This window comes from Panthera pardus, unplaced genomic scaffold (assembly GCF_024362965.1).
Source record: "Panthera pardus isolate Hobbes unplaced genomic scaffold, ASM2436296v1 HiC_scaffold_16, whole genome shotgun sequence".
NCBI classification, from domain to species: Eukaryota; Metazoa; Chordata; class Mammalia; order Carnivora; family Felidae; genus Panthera; species Panthera pardus.
This window is the reverse complement of record NW_026526721.1, coordinates 73,937,262-73,944,174: the sequence shown is the minus strand read 5'-3', so window position 1 is coordinate 73,944,174 and position 6,913 is coordinate 73,937,262. Positions and strand designations below refer to the sequence as shown.

The window sequence follows — 6,913 nt, the reverse complement described above, 5'->3', positions numbered from 1 at the left end:
GAGGAAGAAAATGAAGGCTGTGAATAACTGGCAGCGTGTAGTTAGCACATACCCATTTCCTTTGCGGAAAGGTGACGAAAGCCTGCAAACATCTAGAGTGCCCTCTGTGTGCTGGGTCTCAGATCTCTAGCTGTTTCAGCTTTTCTTTTTTTGAAGAAATGATGCTCCTGGGGACTGTTTGGAATATTGCCAGGGAGTCCCATAGGAAGCCGCGCAGACCCTCCTTTCTCTCCAAGTAGAATAGGCTGTCCCTGACTCACAACCCTGCTGTGATCCAAAAGTTTTGTTTTTAATTATTATTTAGAGCGTGGAAATATTGTGAATTATGGTTTGGTTTCCAGTTTAGCTGCAAAAGCCCCCCATAATTAGTGTATAAAGTAACCAATACGCATACATACACGCACTCCAATGTCATCGTTAGAACCGCTAAGGTGGCATTTTCGGTAACGGTCCGAGTCTAGTGTTCGTAGTTCTGACACTACCTTGATGAAAATGATACATGTTGACAGATGGCTCCTTCACTTGGAATTCTGATGTGAACAAGAATGTGGTGAGGGCTCACAGTAGGCCATTCTCTCACTCTCCCCGACAGGCATAGATCCCCCTCCCAAAGCCTACACTGAGTTTTATTATGCTCTCATCATTGTCTTTTTATTCCACTGCACACACCTCTTGTTTGTTCTCTCTCTCTCTCTCTCTCTCCCTCCCCCAACCCCGGCATAATCCGTTTCACTCAGCCCAGAAAATCCGACATTTGGGCAGAAAATAAGGACTGAAAGGAAACTGAAGAAAGTAGATATCGCTTTTTTTTAAGATTTTATTTTTAAGTCATCTCTACACCCAACATGGGGCTCGAATTTACAATCCCAAGGTCAAGAGTTCCATGCTCTACTGACAGAGCCAGTCAGGTGGCCCTGAAGAAAGTAGGTATCATTGATCATTTCACCACTAAATACATTTTTCATTTAGAATGCTTCAACTGATACTTGGTGAAACAAAATATCTTTAGAATATTCTACTTATCATGATAATAAAGAAAAGGAAAAGGAGGAGGGAGACCTAAATAGCTATATTGGGATCAACTCACTGCTGTAACCACACTTGGCTATAAATTTACTAGATGTGACATGATTTAAGTTTCAAAAAATAAGACCATCACCAGGATGATCTCATTGAAAGTACAAATGTCCTTGAAATTCTTATTCTGTGATGGGGGGGGGGGGGGGAGGAGCAAATCCGTCTGGTATTCTCCCTACGTGTTCTTCTCCAAGACAAAGTTTCTAAAATAATCTCAGACGTGGTGTAACATTTGCCAGACAGCTGTTCTAGAGAAGCCAAGACAATAATCCTTGGGTCTATCATAGTCTTTTGTACTTTTTCTCCCTTCAGTGAAATCTGTGTCCAAGCCATTTTATAGACGCATGTTCTGCAAGTTCAAAAATCATCTCTAAGGAGACTTGATGTGACTTAAGGCCTTTTATGCTATTCTACTGACCTGGTTAAGAAAACAGTTTCTTGACTCATTGGCAAAGCGATGGACCACAACTCTGTTTTCTAGAAGGCAGATGTCTGTGAAGATGAAGCTTCCACTGACGTTCACCAGCTCCAAGATGCACCTGGTCTGAACGGTCCTCTCTCCATCCCTAAGACTGCTCCCATCCAGAGTAGATGAAACCCTAGGACAGAAAGTTACAGACCTGTTGATCTTAGAGTTAGCAGAAAACTCTAGAAGTCATATGGCCTGGCATCCTCCCTTCGAATCTTTTGGTTACCCCTATTGTCCAATAGATATAAAATTTTCTAGAACACTAAATTCTTTCTACCAATAAACGTGTTCAGAATCCTGTGACTATTTTAATACATCTGGCTTTATCTTTCCTTCAGATTAATGTCTTGAAAGAACTTTAGAAGAAAAAGGGTTTGTGTGTTTCCATAGACCTAGATATAAAACCTTGAGGTCAGCCAGTTCTCTTCAAAACGCCAGTTTTCTGACGCTAGTGCTCTTAAATCTTCATCATCTGTCAAGGAACAAAGAGGACTGTTAGTAGAAGAGGAGACAGAGAAGCACACAATATGGGCATGGGGACTGGAGAGCAGACGCTGCTCTCAGACAGAAGCAATAAGAGAGAGAAGTGTTCCCAGCTCTCTTTGAGGCCCCAACAGATTGTGGCAGGAAGCAGATTTCTGGCCTTGGAGAAATTGTTTTCTCTTGTCACTAAGCTTTCTCCAGGTCTACCAAGAAAAAGGTTAGTGTATACATTTCCAAGGGCTGCCACGAAAACATACCACAGACCAGGCGGCTTAAACAACAGAACTTAATTTTCTCACACTTCGGGGGGCTAGAAGTCCAAGATCAAGGCGTTCACAGGGATGGTTTCTCCTGAAGCTTTCTTCTTGGCTTGCAGACATCTGCCTTCTTGCTGTGTCCTCACATAGTTTTTCCTTTGTGCCTGGGTATCCCTCGTGCCTCTTTCTATGTCCAGCTTTCCTCATCTGCTAAGGACACCAGCCAGATTGGATTAAGACCCAGCTTAAAAGCCTCATTTTAACTTAACCATCTCTTCAAAGGCCTGGTCTTCGTATACAGTCAGTCACATTCTGCGGCCATGTTGAAGGGACATAATTCAGCCCATAACAGAGAGAGTACTTTTCAAGTTAGGATGCTAAAATCCAAATAATTAGTAAATGTCAGTGTTTTTAAAATAAGCGAAATAAGAAGTGTGATTGAAAGTATAACTGGAGCGCCAAGGCTAAGAGATGAAATACCACGGGGACCAGTCAAATGAGACACCTAAAAATCGTGTACCGTGGATTCAGGCACGGATTCTGCGAAGGAACGATACCTAAACCCAAGAGGGCGGCTGTTGCTGCATCCAGTTCATCTGCAGGAGTTCAACGACTGGTCACAAGATAAAAGTTTGGGGTTTTAATAAATAAATAAATAAATAAATAAATAAATAAATTGAAACTATTATCATTTCACTATGTAATCAATATTGAAAACTCGCTCATGATATCACTGGCATTCCTCCTTGGGTCTTCGGTCTTCGGGCTCTGGTGACTACCTTGCACTTACAGCAAATGTCCATGGTGCCTAGCACATTTCTAGTGCTCATTACCCGCATGTGGCTGTCATACTAGACAACGCAGATCTAAAGAGTGGTCAAGTCCACGGTGGCCCAGGACACTGCCCTGTCTTACGCTCCAAAAGGAAGTCTGAGGATTTAATGAATGAAGAGGAGGGGTTTGAAATTAAAGACATTTTCTTAAGGTTCTCGAGAGCGGTCAGTGCTTTCTGGAACTCCTAGAGACGCCTAGAGACTTGTGAATGCAGCCCCATCAGATGGTGCCTTTCCAGATTCAAAGGCTGTGGGCTTACCAAGGACATGACTCAGGAGCAGAGCAGCCAGAGAGGGACACTCACCCTCCTCTCATCACTTGGCTCTGTCTTGGTAAATAGAACCAAGACAGGGCGCTCAACTCAGCCTTCTCTTCTCCACCACCTGGCTAGAATTTTGGTCAAATCATCCAAGCCCCTGCCTAGTAGGAATCAAATAGACCCAATAAGAACAATTTTGTTACCTGCCCTTGCCTCTCTTTCCATGCAGGTTACCTTTTCCAGGGTCCATCGCCATGGAGGTGGGAAGGAGGATATTTCCTGCACACTAGCAGGTGTATTGTGAAGAAGCATTGAACAGGAAAACAGGGATCAGTGAATGGTTGGTAAAAAACTCTGGAAGTCAAGTAGCCTTGTAGGATTACTGACTTTGGAAAGCGGGGCATCCCCTACTCCCTAAAGGGTTTTAAAGGCTTAATGCATGCCCAGAGATAAAGCAAGTAGCCTAGAGCTTGTTTCTCTCCTGTTAGTTCTCCTGAGAGAAGTCACCTAAGAGTGTTCTTCTATATTTTTATTTTAGAGAGAGACCTTATGCACTAGTGGGGCGGGGCGAGGTAGGACGGGAGGTGAGGGGGGAGGAGGGGAGGGGCAGAGGGAGAGAGACAGAATCTTAGGCAAGCTCCATGCTCAGCGCTGAGCCCGGCACAGGGCTCGATCCCACGACCCTGGGATCATGCCTTGAGCCAAAATCAGGAGTCAGATGCTTACCCAACTGAGCCACTCAGGCGCCCCCACCTAAGTGCATTCTTAATCAGAATTCCATTGTTACCTACACAGTTAAGGCTTGCCCTAGCAACACTCCTCATATCCCTAACGTTGGCACCTCCCATTGACATATGACATCCATTATGCATATGAAATCATTCGACTCCAACAAGGTCCCCGTGAGAATAGAAAACTGAGGCTCACAGAGTTGGCAAAGTTAGTGGGAGGATTTAAAAACGGGTCTTCTGACCTCAAATGTACATAAATAGTACACAAGGTCATTGATATGTAATCTATGCCTGGAACGTGGGGTCGATAAACACCAAATAAAAGTTGGTTGAATGAATGAACAAATGAATAAAAAGAGACCGAATTTCTCGAAATTCCTCAGAAGACACCATTTCTACATTCAAGTGTGAGATCACACTTCCTCAGGAAATGTCCTGAGGAAAGGGTCTTCACCTGATGAATATTGCATAGGAACAGCAGACAGCATTTCCTTTAGTCTAGATTTCTTTCTAAAATTAGCCATAGAAGTCCTTTGAGAACAGCCATCTCTGTTTCTCCAGGCTTCTTGCAACAATGTACAGACATCTCAGCAGCTAGTGCATACCATCAGGCAAAGCAGCCTTCACTGGAAAAATGTCTTGTCCACAGATGACTTTGCTCAGCTATAGAGACAAAGGCAGCCAGCTGGCAAAGGTGCTGGTCTAGTCAGCCTCTGTCCAGGTCTGTGCTTTCCTCACTTACCTGGAGGTGGACATTGCCAGGAAAGAAGTTGCCAGCAAGGGATTCAAATGAATTCGACAGAGGTAACTAGGTGGGAGGAACAAACCAGTTACAGAGAGAAAATTGCCTATAGACTATTTTTGGTCTTCAAGTTCAAACCCACTTTCTTTATTTCTCGGGCAGGGCATGGGGGCAGGAATCATTCAAGTGTTTTCAGACACCCAATATTCAAGCTGGAAGAAATTTATAGATGATAACAATAATAATAATTAGTAATAATAATAACAATAATTGCAGCTCCTACTTGGGTATCCCCAGAATGATACCCCAGAGGGTATTGAATGGCACCCTCTAGAGCTCTGCAACCCTGAAGCCTTGCTCATTTCACAGGAGGAAGCAACATGTATGTATGCTTTCACTTCTCTGATCAAGAAACTGATGTTTACTAACTCTACCACACAGCAAGTTATCGACAGAGATGATTCTAAGATCTTGACTTCCTCGTTTTGAGTCTGGTGCCTGTGCAAGCTGACATGGGCTACTTACCTTTTGGAAGCCGTGGGTGATTTCAGGATACCCGCCTTTAAAGACCTCACAACTAATAAGGGGGGAGTTAGCAGCAGAAGAACGTAGAAACGAGCACATCTGCACATTCAGGTTCAGGGTAACGTTCCCATCATCCTCTTGGTTGTCCTTGATTTCTCCTTCCTCTAGGCGCTTGTCCAATAGGTGGCCACGCCCTTCCATCTCAGCAGAGCCTAGTAGTTGAGGACGGGTGCTCACACCACTGTCTGATCTCGGGCCAGTGTCTGTGCCTCAGTTTCCTCCTCCAGAACGTGGAGACAATAACAGAACTCGATCCTGGGGTTGTTAGGAGAATTAAATGAGTTGCTGTTTCTAAATCATCTCAAACAGTGCACAGCACAAGAAAGCATAGGATGCAGGTGTTTCATAAAAGTCCGGATTATGAACCAGCCACCTAGCTGCAGTCACTTCCTACGGTATCAAAGTACTCTTGCTGAACCCCACGTCTGCTTCCTGCCTGCCAGGCTCCAAGTGACCTACAGCAATAGCTCTCAAACTTCAGTTTGCACAAGAATCCCCTGGGGTGCTTGCAAAAAATGCAAACTTCTGAGCCACTCCCTGGACTCTGGTTTAAAAGGTCTGGGTGGAGCCCAGGAATTTACATTTTTAACGAGTACCCACAAGAGATTCTCATGTAGGTGGTCTGACAGCAGAATTTGAGAAAGGGTAGCTTCCCGGATGAAGTCTACTTTTAGCAAGGCTTTCAGTGACCCTGGTCAACTGGCCCTTGTCCACCATTCCAGCCTCGCCGCTCAAAACTCCACCCCCGGTCCTGCCAGCCAGACCTGCGTCAGGAAAAATAAAAAGCCATGTTAAAGTCAAGCCCAATTGCATTTCTCTATATGACTGCTGTGTTATAGGAGATTAGGAAAAAACAGCTGAGTTGACACCCAGCAAAGTCTCTGTGGCCGTGCCGTTGGGTCACCATGGGAACGACATCTCTGTGACTTAGTTCTGAGTGTGCATACAAGCCAAGAGGGACAGAATGCTTCATGTCTCTGAGTTTCTGTTCTCTTTCTGAATCTCCCTGAGAGACCTGAACCGTTGTTTTCTTCCCTCCACGTAACTCAAGGGATTGTCAGTTCTAAATTTGGGGAGAGAAAGGTGAGAGGGGTAGAACAGAGACGTAAGTAGGCCTAAAGCCAAGGGGACAACACGCTGAGATAAACAGAAACATTAAGGTCTAGGAATGCCCCTGTTCCAAACCACGAACTCATCCACAGAAGAAAAAGAAAATTATTTTCTCTCACGGCAAAGCAACTTAAGCCTACTTGATGTGAGACTCCCTAAAAACCAAGTTTTCACAAACCAGTCCCAGAAATGTATAATACCTCTTTTTCCTAGTTACAGAGTCCAAGCACTTTTAAAAGGGGTTTTAGTCAGAAAACAAAAGTGTCCATTAAATTCCACTATGGGAAGCGTCCCTCTCAATGAATTCCAGGTTAAACCCATTTGTTTTTGTATCTAAAGTTGACTCCATCAGGGGCGCCTCGGTGG

The 6,913-nt window shown here is 44.3% G+C and overlaps 1 long non-coding RNA gene across 1 annotated transcript; it reads right to left on the bottom strand.

Moving 5' to 3' along the window:
• Positions 1-799: 799 nt before the first annotated feature.
• LOC128777270 (uncharacterized) lies at positions 800-6,713 on the bottom strand. The gene is made up of 2 exons (XR_008422481.1): positions 5,378-6,713; positions 800-1,676 (listed from the first exon to the last, which is right to left on the bottom strand). It is a non-coding gene; the product is annotated as an uncharacterized LOC128777270 (long non-coding RNA).
• Between the last annotated feature and the right edge of the window lie 200 nt (positions 6,714-6,913).